Below are 18,941 nucleotides of genomic sequence, written 5' to 3' on the forward strand. Positions count from 1 at the left end.
AAAGGAACTGTGATGGTATGAGGTGTAAATTAGCAACAATAGATTGGGGGACATTACTAAAGGGGTTGATGGTGGATAGGCAATGGTTCATATTTAAATAACATGTTTGTGAATTACAACAATTACTCATTCCTATCTGGCACAAAAATAAAAGGGGAAAGGTGCTCAATCATGGCTTGCAAAATAAATCAGGGATAACATTGAATCCAAAGAGGAAACATATAAAATTTCCAGAAAAAGCTGCAAGCCAGAGGATTGGGAGAATTTTAGAAATCAGCAAAAGAGAACAAACCAAGAGTGGCAAAATAGAGTATGAGCGTAGAATTGCAGGGAAGTGAATTGGCTTGAAACTGACCATAAAAGCTTCTCTAAAATGCGAAGAGAAAAAGATTAATAAAGACAAATGTAAGCCCTTTACAATCAGAAGCCAGGGAAATGATATGGGGAACAAATTAATGGCAGAAGAATTGAACACATACTTTGGTTCTGTCTTCACAAAAGCGGGTATGAATTACTTTCCAGAAATATTAGGGAACCAAAGGTCTCATATGAGGGTGGAATTGAAGATAATCAGTACTGGTAAGCAAATGGTGTTGGGGAAATTAATAGGGTTCAAGGCTGACAAATTACCAGGATATTAATGGAAGTGCCCCTGGACTTATTGGGCCCTATTTTACCATTTTGATTCTAAGTGCTGGGCGGACTTGAAACTGGGAGTGTTTCAGATCCGACTTTTAGGCCCGTTCTCAGGCGCCCCCATACACACTCTACCTGAAGAAATATCAGCGATTCAGAATCATGCTGCAGAAGCCTGTGGGCGGGGCTTAACGTGCCCGAAACGCTGCAGCTCTGATTGGCGCCTCCAACTGCGCATGCGCAGAAAAAAAAAGATAGAATGTGGCTCCCCTGCCATATCCCTCCCGCGCTGGATAATGCCTCCCCCTGGCTCCCACAGACATTGCCCCACCCCCACAACATTACTGACCCCCTTATCTCTCCACCCTCCCATCACCCAGACCGATTGCAGGCCCCTCCCCCCTTTCCCTCCACCGATCTCAGGCACAGTGGCAGCAGACTCCCCTTCCCCCCCATTGATCTCAGGCAGAGTGGCAGCGGACCCCCCTTCCCCCCCCCCCACTGATCTCAGGCAGAGTGGCAGTGGACCCCCCTTGCCCCCCCCCCCACTGATCTCAGGCAGAATGGCAATGGACCCCCCTTGCCCCCCCCATTGATCTCTGGCAGAGTGGCAGTGGACCCCCCTCGCCCCCCCCCATTGATCTCAGGCAGAGTAGCAGTGGACCCCCCTTGCCCCCCCCATTGATCTCAGGCAGAGTGGCAGCGGACCCCCCGCCCCCCACTGATCTCAGGCAGAGTGGCAACGGACCCCCCTTCCCCACCGATTTCAAGCAGAGTGCCACCGGATGCTAGACACCTACCTCCTCACTGATGGAGCGCCTAAATTGGACTTTTATGGAGCATGTGTGTTTTGCGCTGATTCTGGATGGGCGAATGTGGTGGTAAAGGAAGAAGTGCTGGTAAAAGTTGGACGTGCAGCCCATTAAGTCAATTAAGGTCTCATCGCACCTGTTCCAGGCGCGGTCCTGATTGTGGTCATTTTTGGGCCTTGGTAAAGGGAGAACAGGTGTGGAGGTGGGCGCAGATCACGCTACTTGTCTCACGCCCGACTTTACCAAGATCTCGCACCTGAAAACAAGCGCAATGTGACGGTAAAATCGGGCCCATTGAATGCATTGATGGTCATCTTCCAAAATTCTCTAGACTCTGGTGCAGTTCCTACAAATGGGAGGATGGCAAATGTAAGCCCACTATTTAAAAGGGAGGGAGAGAAAGAAGGGACAATTATAGACCAGTTAGTGGTGGGGAAGATGTGAGAGCCTATTCTAAAAAACGTGATGACAGAACATTTGGAAAGCATGACGAGATTGGGCAAAGCAGCATTGGTTTATGAAAGGCAAATCATGCTAACAAATCTATGGAATTTTGTGAGGATGTAATTCACAGAATATATAAAGGTGAACCCGTGGATGTGGTATGTCCGGACTTTCAGAAGGCTTTTAATAAGATCCCTCATAAGAGGTTAGTAGCAAAATTAAAGCACATGGGATAGGAGGTAATGTATTGACATGGATCGGGAACTGGTTGACTGACAGAAAACAGAGAGTAGGAATAAATAGGTTGTTTTCCAAATGGCAGACAGTAGCTGGTGGAGTGCCACAGGGATCAGTGCCTTGGGCCCCAGCTGTTCACGATATATATAAATGACCTGGATGAGGAACCAAATGTAACACTTCTAAGTTTGTTGATGATACAAACTGGACAGAATGCTGAGTTGTGAGTAGGATGCAAGGAGACTTCAAAGTAATTTAGGCAAGATGAGTGAGTGGGCAAACACGCGGCAGATGCGGTACAATGTGGCTACATGTGAAGTTATACACTTTGCTGTGAAAAACATAAAGCAATGGTGATGTTTATAAATGGCAAAATATTGGGAAGTTTGGATGTACAAAGGAATCTGGGTGTCCTTGTACGCCTGTCAATGAAAGTAGAGAAGCAGATACAGCGAGCAATTAGGAAGACAAATGGTATGTTGGCCTTCATTTCAAGAGGATTTGAGTTCGGAAGTCGGGAAGCCTTACTGCAGGACCTTGGTGAGATCACACCTGGAGTGCTGCATGTACTTTTGGTTTCTCTATCTAAGAAAGGATATAATTGCCACGGAGGGAGTGCGGTGGATGTTCACTAGGCTGATATCAGGGTTGGTGGGACTGTCCTATGAAGAGAGACTTCTTCAACTGGGCCTGTATTGACTGGAATTTAAAAGGATGAAAGGAAATCTGATTGAAACGTATAAAATTCTAACAGGTCTGGACAGACTAGATGCAGGGAGGATGTTTTCTCTGGTTGGGGAATCTAGAACTAGGAAACACTGTCTTTAAAACTAAAGTGAGGAAACATTTCTCCACGTAAAAATAGTGAACCTATGGAATTCTCTGTTACAGAATACTCTGGAGACCAAGTCGCTGAATGTATTCGAGAAAGAGATAGATAATTGTTTAGATTTTAATGGCTTCAAAGGGTATGGGGACAAAGCAGGAATAAGGCATTGAGATAAAGTATCAGCCATGATCATATTGAACGGTGGAGCAGACTCAAAGGGCCGAATGGCCTGCTTGTGCTCTAGTTTCTATGTTCCTATGTCTCCTTCTGTAAAAAAATAAACAAAACTTGTCTGATCATGCTTTTTATGGTCACAGCTTGTAAACAATCACAGTATTGGCAAGTATATCCATTAAAAAAATAACTTATGGTCTAACAAAGAGGGACCTAGGAGAGGAGCCATTCGACCCCCTCCTCACCTGGTTGTAACATTATATATTTGTAACACTGACATACCCAAGTTGAGTATCGGTGAGCAGATTATTGCTAGTAGACGCCGTTTGTCACTACTGTCAGTGAAACCTTTCATCACTTTGCTGATGATTGAATTAATCAGATGGGCCGGTAATTGGCTGGATTGTATTTGCCCTGCTTTTTCTGGACAGTCTATACCTGGTCAATTTTCTACTGTGTTGGGTAGATGCCAGTTTTTAGCTGTACTGAAACAGCTTGACTAGTTCTTAGAGCACAAGTTCTCAGTATTAGAGCCAAGTTAGTGTCAGGGCTCATAGTCTTTGCTGTATCCATTGATTCAGCTGTTTCATGATATCACATGGAATTAATCCAATTAACTGAAATCTGGCATCAGTGATGATGGAGACCTCAGGAGGAGATGGAGATGAATCACCCACTCAACACTTCTGGCTGAAGGTGATTTGCAAATCTGTTTATTCTCCTATTACACCAGTAGTAAAAGAATAGCTGTAAACTCAGCCCTATAATACTATGACATAATTAAATACATTTTTGAATCAATCAACTTGGAGGTGGCACGGTGGCCCAGTGATTAGCATTGCTGCCCCACAGCACCAGCATTCAAATCTGGCCTTGGGTGACTGTCTGTGTGGAGTTTGCACGTTCGTCCCGTGACTACGTGGGTTTCTCCGGGTATTCTGATTTCCTCCCACAGTCCAAAGATGTGCAGGTAAGGTTGATTGGCTATGCTAAATTGCCCCAAAGATGTGTAGATTGAGGGAATAATGGGGTAAATATGTGGAGTTACAGGGATCAGGCCTGAGTAAGATGCCCTGTTGGAGAGTGGGTGCAGACTAGATGGGCCAAATGGCCCCCTTTTGCACTGTAGGGGATTCTATGATTATATGATTATATTAATCTACATGGCAAAAGTGGATATACATCATCCCTGTAATATCTAGAATGACATTTTCCTTCCTTACTATACTCCAAAAAAAAAATGAAAACATATCTAACACCTGACTCAAAGGAAACAGATGCCTTCCTTCAAGGTTGGCACAGTTTGAATGCCTCTTCCTTTGGTTGTTATTTTCAATTGGAGAAAAAATAGCTGTTCCATAACCTGGGGACACAAGTTCTTAGCTTGAACTTTAATTTTAACTATGTTATTTAGAAGGTGTTGAATATGCAGAACACATTGCCTTCAGTTGAAGTGGTCAAAGTAGGGAACTTTATAGAGAGAATTTGAAAGCTGTTTCAGTTCCAATGCAGTTTTATTCCTGAAATTTCAATAGTCTTTATTTGCTCTTTACATGAATGAACAGCATCGAGTCTCAATCAAGAATATTGTATGTGGGCGGCATAGTGGCGCAATGGTTAGCACTGCTGCCTCACAGCGCCTTGGACCTGGGTTCGATTCACAGCTTGGGTCACTATGTGCGGAGTTTGCACATTCTCCCCGAGTCTGCATGGGTTTTCCTGGGTGCTCCAGTTTCCTCCCACAGTCCGAAAGACTTGACCTATGGTGCTCTTCCAGCATCTTTTTGTCATTTTCCATATTTGAGGGAGAGGATGAATGTGGAACAATGCTTTTAGATTCAGCCAAGGTGCCAGGCCTTCAATGCTTCTGTGGATTTGCAATTCAATTTGAAATGCTTCACTTTCAGTCACTTTGGATATGAAAACATTTCATCTCTCAACTCTAATTTAGAATGGACCAGATTTTGCTCTGTGTGGTGAACGAAAAGCCCCAGCACTTGTTAAAATTAGTGCATGACCACAAACTTTCCATGGGTTTTTTGAACAGAAGTTCCTGTCAGCAATCCATCCAAAAAGTCAGTGCCTCCTTTAGGTTATGTGGGACCTGTGTGAACAGACCAAGAACTATATATATCCTTAACTAAATAGATTGAAGAAACATGAATGAACAGCATCGAGTCTCAATCAAGAATATTGTATATTGGGCGGCATAGTGACACAGTGGTTAGCACCGCTGCTTCACAGCACCATGGACCTGGATTCGATTCACGGCTTGGGTCACTGTATGTGTGGAGTTTGCATGTTCTCCCCATGTCTGCATGGGTTTTCCTGGGTGCTCCAGTTTCCTCCCACAGTCCAAAAGACTTGCTGGTTAGGTGCATTGGCCATGCTAAATTCTCGCTCAGTGTACCCGAACAGGCGCCAGAGTGTGGCGACGAGGAGATTTTCACTGTAACTTCATTGCAGTGTTAATGTAAGCCTACTTATGACTAATAAACTTAATGCAGATCAAGTACAGAAAACAATTTAAAGAGAGAGAGAAGGGAAAATGGATTAAAAGAGAGCAAGAGAACGTTTTTAAAAAAATTCTCCAGCAGTGATCCAAAGCTGTAGGAATGAGACTGCACACTTGCCAACATTCATTTTCAGTGTCAGCGAAGTTCAAAGGCTTCTTAAACTGAACAGGACAAGCCCCAAATGTTTTTGGAAAACTTAGCCTTTATCTATGAGTTAAGTAACGTTACCCCGCACTGTTCAATGTATGTAAATGGTGAATTCTAGTTCAAGAAGCTTTTGGAGGAGTATGGCACCTTGGATAGTAACTGGATTCCTGCGTACATCTGTACATAGGTGGTCACCAGAAGTTGCTGTCAATTTGCACATAAATAATGGTGAGCACAGGCTACCTCACCATTTCTGTACAGCAAAATCTAGCCCCACATATTGTAAAATATCTTACAAGTCATCTGGTTGATTAGATAAACCTTTATGCAAGATATTGGGCAATATATTCATTTTGTTGTTTTTACTGAAGAAACATTCACATGTGAGATCATACGTGTTCTTTAATGGAATGTAATATATAAATGACAACCCTTGACATCAAGGCTGCACTCGACTGAGTGTGGCATCAAGGAGTCTTAGTGAAACTGGAATCAATGGGTTTCAGGGGGCAAACTCTCTGCTGGTTGGAGTCATACCTGGTACATAGGAAGATGGTTGTGATTGTGGAGGGTCAGTCACCTCAGCTCCATGACATCTCTGCAGGAGTCCCTCAGGGGAGTGTCCTAGGCCCAACAATCTTCAGCTGCTTCATCAATGCCCTTCCCTCCATCACAAGGTCAGAAGTGGGAATGTTTGCCAATGATTGCACAATGTTCAGCACCATTCACGACTCCTCAGATGCTGAAGCCGTCCATGTTCAAATGCAACAAGATCTGGACAATATCCAGGCTTGGGCTGAGAAGCGGCAAGTAACATTCGCGCCACACAAATGCCAGGCAATGACCTTCACCAATATGAGACACTCTAACCATTGCCCCTTGACATTCAATGGTGTAACCATCACTAAATCCCCCGCTGTCAACATCCTTGGGGTTACCATTGACCAGAAAGTCAACTCGACTCACCACACAAACTCAGTGGCTACAAGAGCAATTCGGAGGCTAGGAATACTGTGGCAAGTAACTCACCTCTTGTCTCCCCAAAGCCTATCCACCAGCTACAAGGCACAAGTCAGGAGTGTGATGGAAAACTCCCCACTTGTCTGGATGGGTGCAGCTCCAACAACACTCAAAAAGCTTGACACCGTCCAGGACAAAGCAGACCGCTTGATTGGCACCACATCTACAAACATTCAATCCCTCCACCACCGATGCTCAGTAGCAGCAGTGTGTACTACCTACAAGATGCATTGCAGCAATTCACCAAAGATCCTTAGACAGCACCTTCCAAACCGACGACCACTTCCATATGGAAGGATAAGGGCAGCAGATAAAGGGGAACACCACCACTTGCAAGTTCCCTTCCAAGCCACTCACCATCCTGACTTGGAAATATATCACTGTTCCTTAACAGTCGCTGAGTCAAAATCCTGGAACTCCCTCCATAACGGCATTGTGGGTCAACCCACAGAACATGGACTGCAGCGATTCAAGAAGGTAGCTCACCACCACCTTCTCAAGGGCAACTAGGGATGGGCAATAAATGCTGGCCAGCCAGCGACACCCATGTCCCACGAATGAATAAAAAAATAAGGAATAGGTATTACATGTCCTTTACATGCACATAAAATAAAGAAAGCTAAAGATTGTTTTTTTCATTCAATCTGTGTTACGTTGGTATAACTTCTGCACACCATCACCTTGATCCCACCCTTTCACTAACACCAACACAATATCTGAGACTGGCAACAAAACACAAAAATATTGGAACAATTTGGATAAAAGAATTCTGGGAAGTCCTTCTTCTTCTATCCCAAAAATAATGAAACAAGTACCAAGAGACTATAGTGACAGCAGGACACACCTCTCAATGTTTACGTTCCTTGTATATGAAGTCATGTTGCCAATCTCAGGAGCTCATCAAGTACTTTTGTGAATGCTTGCAGTGTTTCATCACACATTGCACAATGTGGTAACTCGATAACTCTATGAAAAGAAACATTTCCTAACATCAAAGTTAGTTCTAATCTTACATAACTTATCCTTGTGTTCTTCAGTCCTTTCTAATCTATATAGCATGAATAGTTTAGATGCCAGGACAGAGTCTAATGGTTTCATTATGTGAAAGACCTTCATCAAATCTTCGCAAGGTCTGTATTTTCCTAGAGTAGTGAGCCCCAGCTCTCTAAGCTTATTGCAATAACAAAGTTAAACTGTGCTGGCAGCTTTGGCTCAGTTGGTATCACTCTCTTGTCTTTGAATCACAACCGTTCTTGGTTCAAGTTCCACTCTAGGGTTTGAACACAAGAATCCAGGCTGACACTGCAGTATAGTACTGGGGGAATCAGAGTCTCTATTTGATTGCTTAAATGGATGTCAAAGATCCCATACTGCTATTTCACTATCCCCAGCACCCTGGCCAATATGAAGTAGCACCACAAGAAATGATTATCTGGTCATTCTCACCTTGCTGTTTATCAATTGGTTGCTGCACTTCCTACATTATGGCAGTGACTACATATCAAAAAGTATTTTATTGTGCATAAAGCGACTCACCGAGGTTGCTTTGACATCACTTTTCAAACTTGCAATCTCTACCACCTAGAAGGACAACAGCAGCAGATACTTGGGAAGACCACCACCTCAAAGTCACTTCCCATACTGCCTTGGAACTATGTTGCTGTTCCTTCAGTGTTGCTGGGTCAAAATTCTGGAATTCCCTCCCGAACAGCACTCTGAGTATATCTAAACCATGGACTGCAGTGGTTCAAGGAAGCATGGATCACGGCCACATTCTCAAGGGCATTAAAGGATGGTCAATAAAAAATGCTGACTTTGCCAGCTACACCACGTCCCATGAACAAATTCAAAAAAGGCACTTTGAAATGTTTTGTAGCTATGAAAAGTGCTATTTAAATGCAGGTCTTTCCTTTTTTCTTTAACCAAGTGTCAATCCTTGGTCCTTTAGTGAATTATTTCCAAGGTTTCTATACACCCACGATGTCACAATATTCCAGGTGACATACACAGGAACAGAACAGTTCGTGTTGTTTTATTTTTAATTGGCCTGGCAATACATCCTAACACCCAACTTATTTTTACAGTAGAATCATGGTTCTGATTATGGGCCTTCAACGGTTCAGGTAACACCCAGATTCTTTTCTGCTCCGCAACCTCGAGCATGCAACTCTACCTGAATTTCACATCCTTGAGATTAACGCCAGCAAAGTGAATAATGCTACATTTATTGATACAAACCAGCATCTTTTGGCATATGGGCCCATACTCCCATTGCACTTATTCTGCTCGCAATCTAATTTTCTGATCTGGGACAGTTACACGCGTCCATTTCTCTGTAACACGGTGGCACAGTGGTTAGCACTGCTGCCTCACAGTGCCAGAGACCTGGGTTCGATTCCCGGCTTGAGTCACTGTCTGGTGGAGTCTGCACGTTCTTCCAGTGTCTGCATGGGTTTCCTCCGGGTGCTCTGGTTTCCTCCCACAGTCTGAAAGACATGCTGGTTAGGTGCATTGACCTGAACAGGTGTCAGAATGTGGCGACTCGGGGAATTTCACAGTAACTTCATTGCAGTGTTAATGTAAGCCTTACTTGTGACTAATAAATAAACTTCACTTTTAAAACATTTAAAAAGTTCTGCAATATTTTCCTGCTGCCTTCATCCCAAAACCTTGATGAAGATACCGACACATACCTGTGAGTTTCCACTCACCCTCAATACTAACACTAAAAACTTCCTTCTCTCCATGAGAATGAAACCATTTCCTGTCCTACTCAAACGTTGCTGCCAATTCCACAGGTGTCATCATCAGTTATATGATCCTTTTCTGCTGCACTTTGTCAAAGGTTTTTTTTGAAAATCAAGGCACAGAATATTAACCCATCAATCGAGTCACTTTGGGCCCGATTTTACCATTGAGTTGCGCCCGTTTTCAGGCACAAAAACTTGATAAAGTCGGGCATGAGGCGAATCGCGCGATCCGTGCCTGCCTCCGCGCAGATTCCTGTTTTACCAAGGCACAAAAATGGTCGCGCTCCAAACAGGCTCGATGTCAATTTAAATGCATTTGCATGCATTTAAATTGACTTAATGAGCTGGACACCCAATCTTACCGGCATTTCCCCCTTTACCATCGCGTTCGCCCATCCAGATTTGACGCAAAACAGGCATGCTCAGCAAAGGTCTGTTTCAGGCGCTCCAGCTTCTGAAGAGGTAAGTTCAGAGCTACCGGCGGCTCTCTGACTCAGGTCAGTGGTTGCAGGGCGGGGGGGAGGGGGTGGAACGCAGGCCAGATCATTCTCTGGTGGTGGGTGGAGAGGAGGAAAGGGAGGCTACATCATTCTCTGGTGGGGGGGGGGGGAGGAGGAGGGAGGCCAGATCGGTTTCTGGTGGGGGGGGGGGAGAGGAGGGCCAGATGTATCCCTGGTGGGGGGGAGGAGGAGGGAGGCCAGATCAGTTTCTGGGGGGGGGGGGGGGGGGGCGGGCGGTGAGGCCAGATCATTCTCTGGTGGGGGAGGGGGGGCCAGATGTATCTGGTGGGAGGAGCTAGGGGAGGAGGGAAGCCAGATCATTCTCTGGTGTTGGGGGGGGTGGGGGGGGGGGGGGGGGGTGGGTAGGGAGGCCCGATCGTTGTTTGGTGGGGGAGGGGGAGGAGGAGGACCAGATGTATCTCTGGTGGCGGGGGGGTGGAGGGGGGGAGCAGGAGCAGGGGGTGTCCACTGCCACTCTGCAGGCGATCGGTGGGGGCAAGTGGGGGTCCGCTGCCAATCTGCGGGCGATTGGTGGGGGGGAAGTGGGGCAGGGGGTCGTAATTGGTCTGGGTAGCGGGGGGAAGTGGAAAAGGGGGAGAGTTATGTTGTGGGGCTGGGGCGATATCTGTGGGGGCCATCGCTCCCGAGTCACTTTATCCGCTTTTTTGCGGCCCGGGAGCAATGTGACAGGGGAGCTTTTTTCAAAGTTTTTTCACTGTGCATGCACAGTTGAAAGCTCCAATCGAAGTTTCGGGCATGATAAGCCCCATCCACAGCGCGATTCAGACTCGCAACCGTTTTTTCAGGCTGAGTGTGTATGGGGACGCCTGAGAACAGGTTTACAAGTCGGATCTGAATCATGCCCAGATTCAGCACTTAGAATCAAAATGGTAAAATCGCCCCCTTTGCCACAACATTCAACCAATAGGTGTGACAAGGCTTTCTTTAGATGTAGCTTTGACGAAGGGCCATTGAGACTCAAAACGTTGGCTCTATTCTCTCTCCACGGATGCTGTCGGACCTGCTGAGATTTTCCAGCATTTTCTGTTTTTGTTTCAGATTCCAGTATCTGCAGTATTTTGCCTTTGAAACAGACTTATAACCAGTCTGTCAAACTCGGAGCTATTGAGAGCAGGTAAATATGTAAACAAAGACTTTTTTGCAAAGTTTCATTTATTTGAGAACTCAAAGTTGAATCCCACAGAATGATTTGTGTCAAGACCCCTTATGCTTTTGACATTTTTAATTGTAGTATTTACTTTATAATATATTGGAAAATCAGCATCATCTTCAGTATTGAAGACTGATACAATGGATCCATTTAAAAGTTTTTCCATATACTAGGATTCTACCTGAATCTGGCCTGACGAATCCCCCAATGGCTCTCTGCTATCTTTAATCGTCCTCTAACTCCTGGTGTTCTGAAGGGACGAGATCAAATTTGACAAAAAAGGCCTTCTTCATCTAAACCTATCTAATCTAATCCATCTGTAATAAAAAGGAACTTACTATCAAATAGCTAAACACCTATGAGGAGTTAAATTCATGCAGTCTTATTAATATAGGCCATGACTAACTCTGGAAATGTGCCTATGTGATAGTATCAAGGGCATAGTGGGAACATTATACTAAGCTGTTAATTTTTCTGTTATACACAAAGCAGACTCTGGTGCTGGATTTAGTTGTTAAGAAATACATTATTATGTTACATTGATCATTCATTTGCAGTATTGTAGCTATCATGGTAACACATGTCCACCACTTGTCACTGAAATGTGTTTTTTGCAGTGTTGAAAGAAAGCAGTCACCACAATGCTGCTGTCTACTTTGTAATTAACAATGTCAAATGGCTGTAATTTGTGATATATGGTGGGATATGTAATCAGGTATAATCATACTCTGCTTATCTCCTGTCATAATTGTGCACCAATTTATAATGATAGATGCTTAGAAGAGAGAGTCATCGCAAAGCTGCATCAATCACATCTTAAAAGTTTCAGTAAGCTTGCACGTCATTTTAAGACCACTCATTATCATGCTCTGTATAATGTAAATGCATGTTTAAATATATCCATTAACTCAATTTGGCAAGAATATAAAATCTTAGTGAGGCCAACCAAAGAACACATGTTTTATTTGGCACGTACTTGGAAAAGGAGTTGTACCAAAATGATTGCTGATTCAGAATGGATTAAAGTTCTGTGACAAAACCAAGGTGCATCCTTGATACAACAGGAGCATTCAGAGAACATGTTAGACCACATTAAAGACAATGACATGCTTTAGAAATGCTTTCGGGATCTAATGCACCCAGCTGTCCAGGCTGAGTGTCCATAATGCTTAGTGGGCTGTAACAGCAGGTTCCATGCATCGATTTTAAACAAGATGTAATTGCCTGCTGTTTTCTCATCAAGATGTGGGTCATCTGCCAGAATGAGAGAATTGCCAATTTAAATTGTCCCCACTGTGGAAGAAATAGCCAAAAGTTTTTCACTGGATATTTCCCATATGTGTGAGGCAGGGAACCCAATAATATGTAGAATTATATAGAAATCACAGCTCTGAAACAGACCATTTGGCCCAATAGAACTATGTCACATTTTACACTTCACACAAACCACCTCCCACCATTCTTTACTTGGCCATATCACAATATCTTTATATTCCATTTTCCCTCATGTTGGCCGTGATTCTCCCATCGCGACCCGCAACTTTTCTGTTGTGTCGAGGTGGGAGATGTGCATCGCTGGCCTTGAACCGGGATTTGCACATGCGCTGGGAATGCATGCGCATCTCCCAGAGCTGGTGAACATTTGCAGGTCAGACCACGCTGGAAACCGGCGGGAAGGCAGGTAAGTAATTAAAAATTTTTAAAAATGTATTTTAAATATGTTTATCAGTTCATTATTGGGAACTTTCAGGCCCCGATTGAATCACCCACCCTGCCAGGAGTACCTCATTCCGGCGGGATTCAGACTAGCTCCACACGTTCGGGGAACTAGTGGGAGACCCCGCTGGAATGAAGGGAGGGCAATCGGGCCCCCCAGGGGGTCAGGCGGTGGGGCTGGTGCCCCCTTGGGCATGGGCATCCTGGCAGTGCCAGTCTGTGCCCCAAGCACTGCCCAAGGGACAAAGTGCCCATGCTCGTGGGCACTTTGGCACTGCCCAGCGGGCATCAGGCAGTGCCAAGGGGGCAGGGCCTATTGTGGGTGGGGCCTAGGGGTGATCGGTGGGGGTGGGGGGGGTCCCGCTGCCACTCTGCAGACAGGATTGGTCTGGGATGGAGGGAGGGCAGCGATTGGGGGGAGGTGGTCTGCCGGGCGGGGCCTGCCTCTGAGGGGATCTGACCCTGGAGGGGGGGTGGGTCAGTGGGGGGGGGCTCTGCTGGGGTTAGGGGGGGTGGGGGATCATCACTGCCGGGGGGGGTTGGGCTGTACATCGGGGCGCTCCGGGAATGGGGAGGTGTCAGGGCTGCCCCAGGAATTGCTGTGAGGGCTGCGATTGGGCCGTGGGGTGGGCTGGAGGGGCAGCACTGCAGGGTCCCGGGCTGGCCAGCGATTGAGCTGGCCAGCAAATGGGGAGACTGCCAGATTGGGGCCACTGCACATGCGCAGAGTTCCAGAACTGTCAGACTCTGGCGTGAATAGGCCCCCCCCCCCCCCCACCCCCCGGGTTTTTAATGATATTCACGACTGGGACCTCTGCGGTGCACAGAGTGTGGAGATTCAGGTGAGAAGCTGAACTGACAAAACAGTCGGGATTTAGAACAGTTTTCTCGCCAATCCAGCGCTTTTGGGAGAATCGCGGCCGTTATTATTTACCTTTCCCTTAAATGCATAAATGCTCGTTGCATCAAATACTCCATGTGGAACTGAGCTCCACATTCTCAACCTCCTCTGGGTAAAAGAGTTTTTCCTGACTGCACATGGGATTGATTCCCCTACAAGTGGAAACATCCCCTCAATCAGCTAAATTATAGACTGAGGGTGGACTCCCTGCACCCGAGCATACATTTTGAGGGTCAGGGTGTTGGCCCTTCAATTAGTATGAGGCGAGATGTCTGTCCATCTCATAGAGCTGTCAGCCAGTCAGAGGCCAAAAGCATTGTGCCACACTAGGAGCGGTTACCACCGCAGGTATTTCAGGAGACCTGGAAGGAAGGGGAACCATCAGCGCCCCCAAACCCAAGTGAATTCAGATTCTCACAGGTTGGATTAGCAGGCCAGTGCAAAGAGGGAAGATGGGAGCTTACTGGGCAAGGCAGAAGGGCAGGGTAGATGCAGGGAGGCAATGCTTTGATTGGGACAAGGAGCCTGGGAAGGAGGCATCACTCCTTTCACTGACCAGCAAGTGGCACGGTTAAACCTGCCAAGTTGCACATTGAGCCATGGTCTCTCCCACTACTTGTTAAATTGGAGCAGCAGTGGGATGAGATGCACATTCTTATTTCCTAATGATATCGTTGGGTTTCAGAGTCTGATCCTCGGGGGGTAATTTTACCATCGCGTTGCACCCATTTTCAGACCGTGCCAGGGGGTAGGCCAGTGGGGGTGGGCCAGTGGGGAAGGGATAATGGGGAAGGGGATAATGGGGGAGGGGCCCACTGCCACTCTGCAGGGATCGGTGGGAGGGAGGAAGGGAGAGAGGGCCTGAATCTGAGGCACTCAAAATTTTGCAGGCAGTGTGCGTATGGGGGGCGGGACTAAAAGCCGGCCAAAAAGTTGGATTTGAAACTCTCCCAGTTTCAAGTCCACCCAGCACTTAAAATAAAAATGGTAACATCGCCCCCTTAGTGATGTAATGCCAGTCGACATTTGATTTCTGATGGCCTTATCTTGATTATCTATCTGTATTTGTTTACCAATGGGAATTCCCAGTTTCTAATTTGATGGAGGAGGAGGATTATAGGGCACTGAGGCAGCATCAAACAAGATTGAGACCAACCCATTATAATTGCCTTCTCACAATGGGCAGAATCTTACACACTTTGATTCTGGCAGAATGGCGGGACTATTTCTGGGCTGGTAACCCAACCCTGGCTGTAGCAGTGTGGTGAACCATCGTTGGTTCACCACTGGGGGTTGTTACTATGTTACTGTTGGGCTAGGGTGTTGTTACTGTGGGGGTTGTACAATGTTGTTGGGTTAGGGTGTTTACCTGTTATAAGAGTTATCATGGCACATTCCAGTGGGGTCCCGCCTCCGGTGGCGAGGTATAAGATCCCCTGCTCCGGCAGGACCCCTTCAGTCTGAACTGGTGTATTCGTGTTAGTAGTTCCATTGTTACTCTATTAAAGCCTTCAATACCGAAGCCTTGGTTCCATGTGCTTATTGTCGCGCATCAATTTAATAGAGTAAACAGAAAACTCACAGCTGTACAACAAGAAAAGGAAGGGATCATACAGGCCAGTGCTAGTCCGTGGAGAGCGCAGGTCGTGGTAGTCAAAAGCGGGAACAAACCTCGGATGGTCATCGACTATAGTCAGACCATTAATCGTTATACGCAGCTGGATGCGTATCCTCTCCCGCGCATTTCTGATATGGTCAATCAGATTGCGCAGTACCGAGTGTTTTCTACCATAGACCTTAAGTCCGCCTACCATCAACTCCCCATCCGCCCAGAGGACCGACAATATACGGCTTTTGAGGCGGATGGTCGTCTATACCAATTCCTCAGGGTTCCATTTGGTGTCACCAATGGGGTCTCGGTCTTCCAGCGTGCTATGGACCGAATGGTGGACCAGAACGGGTTGCGGGCTACCTTCCCGTACCTGGATAACGTTACCATCTGCGGCCATGACCAGCAGGACCACGACACGAATCTCCAACACTTTCTGCGCACTGCATCTCGCCTGAATCTGACCTATAACAGGGAGAAGTGCGTATTCCGTACGCGTAAGTTAGCCATCCTCGGATACGTGGTGGAAAACGGGGTCATTGGCCCTGATCCAGACCGTATGCGCCCACTCACTGAACTTCCCTTGCCCGCTAGCACGAAAGCACTGAGGAGATGCCTCGGGTTCTTTTCGTATTATGCACAGTGGGTCCCCAACTACGCGGACAAAGCTCGTCCGCTCATTAAGTCCACGACCTTCCCACTTACGCCGGAGGCCCAATTGGCCTTCAAGGTTTTGAAAAGCGACATCTCGAAAGCCACGATGCACGCGGTGGATGAATCCATCCCTTTCCAGGTGGAGAGTGATGCATCTGATTTCACCCTAGCCGCCACACTAAACCAGGCAGGCAGGCCCGTCGCGTTCTTCTCCCGCACCCTTCAAGGCCCTGAAATTCGGCACTCAGCGGTGGAGAAGGAGGCTCAGGCCATTGTGGAGGCAGTCAGACACTGGCGCCATTACCTGGCAGGGAAGCGGTTCACCCTGATCACGGATCAACGATCCGTGGCGTTTATGTTCAGCAACACGCAGAGGGGCAAGATCAAGAACGATAAGATCTTGCGGTGGAGAATTGAGCTCTCCACCTATAATTACGATATTATGTATCGTCCAGGGAAGCTCAATGAGCCCTTGTATGCCCTCTCGCGCGTAACATGCGCCATCATGCAGGAGGACCGCTTGAAGGCTCTCCACAATGATCTGTGTCATCCTGGAGTCACCAGACTCTACCACTTCGTCAAAGCCCGCAACCTGCCTTACTCGGTGGAGGATGTCAGGTCAGTGACTAGAAGCTGTCGGATTTGCGCAGAATGCAAACCACACTTTTATCGACCAGACCGGGCACAATTGGTCAAGGCCACTCGCCCTTTTGAGAGGCTGAGTGTGGATTTTAAGGGCCCCCTTCCCTCAACGGACCGGAATGTCTATTTCCTCAACATAATAGACGAGTATTCCCGGTTTCCGTTTGTTGTCCCCTGTGCGGACACGTCGACTGCCACCGTCATCAAGGCTTTCAGTGAACTTTTTACCCTGTTCGGGTACCCCTGCTACATTCATAGTGACAGGGGCTCGTCGTTCATGAGCAACGACTTGAGGCAATTCCTGCTCTCATTCGGGATTGCCTCTAGTAGAACCACGAGCTACAACCCTAGGGGTAACGGACAGGTGGAAAGGGAGAATGCTACAGTCTGGAAGGCTGTCCTACTGGCACTGAAATCCAGGGGCCTTCCAGTCTCCCGTTGGCAGGAGGTCCTTCCAAATGCGCTCCATTCTATCCGCTCCCTCCTGTGTACGGCAACCAATGCTACTCCCCACGAGAGGATGTTCTCATTCCCTCGGAAGTCGTCCTCGGGAACCTCATTGCCAGCCTGGTTGACGTACCCAGGACCCGTCCTTCTGCGGCGACATGTGAGGGCTCGCAAGTCCGACCCCTTGGTCGAACCGGTCCAACTCCTCCACGCCAACCCTCAGTATGCCTATGTGGCATATCCTGACGGGCAAGAGGACACTGTCTCCATTAGAGACCTGGCGCCCGCAGGGGACGTAGCAACTCCTGTCGCTCCTATTCCCCCAGTCACGAATCCACTACTCCTCATTGCTTCCCCAGACGTGGCGCGGTCAGCACCGGGACCAGTGCATAACACTTTTACTCCCATGTACAGCTTGCCTGAGACTCGGAGATCGGCGCCACCATCATCACCACCACCACCACCACCAAACGTTCCAGGATCCCCTGCACCATCGCCTCACCAGGGCCGGCCGGCCCGGGAGTCCTTGAGGGGACAGCCAGACGTTGCTTTGGAAAGAACGCCACCACAAGCACCTGCTCCGGTTTCGCAACTGGTGTTGAGGAGATCGCAGCGTCGGTGCGGTCCTCCAGACCGTCTGGACTTGTGAATTCTGTGAATTGTCTGTTTATATGACCTGTTTTTCTTGCACCCCGCCACCTTTTGTTCTTAAAGGAGGGGTGAATGTGGTGAACCATCGTTGGTTCACCACTGGGGGTTGTTACTATGTTACTGTTGGGCTAGGGTGTTGTTACTGTGGGGGTTGTACAATGTTGTTGGGTTAGGGTGTTTACCTGTTATAAGAGTTATCATGGCACATTCCAGTGGGGTCCCGCCTCCGGTGGCGAGGTATAAGATCCCCTGCTCCGGCAGGACCCCTTCAGTCTGAACTGGTGTATTCGTGTTAGTAGTTCCATTGTTACTCTATTAAAACCTTCAATACCGAAGCCTTGGTTCCATGTGCTTATTGTCGCGCATCAAGCAGCTTTTCTAATTTTCCAAGGGCCAGCTAACTAAGAGAAGCATGAAGGAGAAACAGTCACAAGTCTGACTGAGGGCACATTAAAGGGACATTGGCAGCACACACAAAGATAGAAGCCTCCATATCCTCACTCATCTCAAACCTGCAGCCTCCTCCAGGTTTCCAACATCCTAGCAACTCAGCATTTCTCCAGCTCTGGTCCTTTTATGCGTACTCCACCACTTCCTTTGTCCTACTATTGCTGGCCACCCCTTCAGCTGTCTGGGCCTTAAATGCTGGCATTCCATCCCTAAACCTTTCTTCTTTTCCTGCCTTTTTGAGATGTTTCTTAAAATCTGCGCCTTAGGCCAAGCTTTTGGTGAACCATTCTAATGTTTTATTCCTTGGCTTAGAGTATTTTTCTATGGGTTGTTTGCGATTGCTGGCGCCGAGCTGCTTTTGGATTGTGTGTTCTATTACAAAAACACCTGATTTTTAGGGTCCTGATGCAAAATCAAATCCTGAGTCTTTCAATTTGACAGATGGTATTAAACAAGATGTTGAGTAGCTGAAGCACATTTTCCTCCAAATCATTTCATTGTGTTATACTTGGCCAGATAAGATACCATCACAAAAAGCTGTAATGCATCAAATACTGTGTGTAATATAGAAAAGTAGCTTAGGTTTTAATCAAGTAACATGAAACCAAATATGTTCAGCTACAATTTCAATGTTG

Source organism: Mustelus asterias, chromosome 6 (assembly GCF_964213995.1).
Source record: "Mustelus asterias chromosome 6, sMusAst1.hap1.1, whole genome shotgun sequence".
Lineage (NCBI taxonomy): Eukaryota > Metazoa > Chordata > Chondrichthyes > Carcharhiniformes > Triakidae > Mustelus > Mustelus asterias.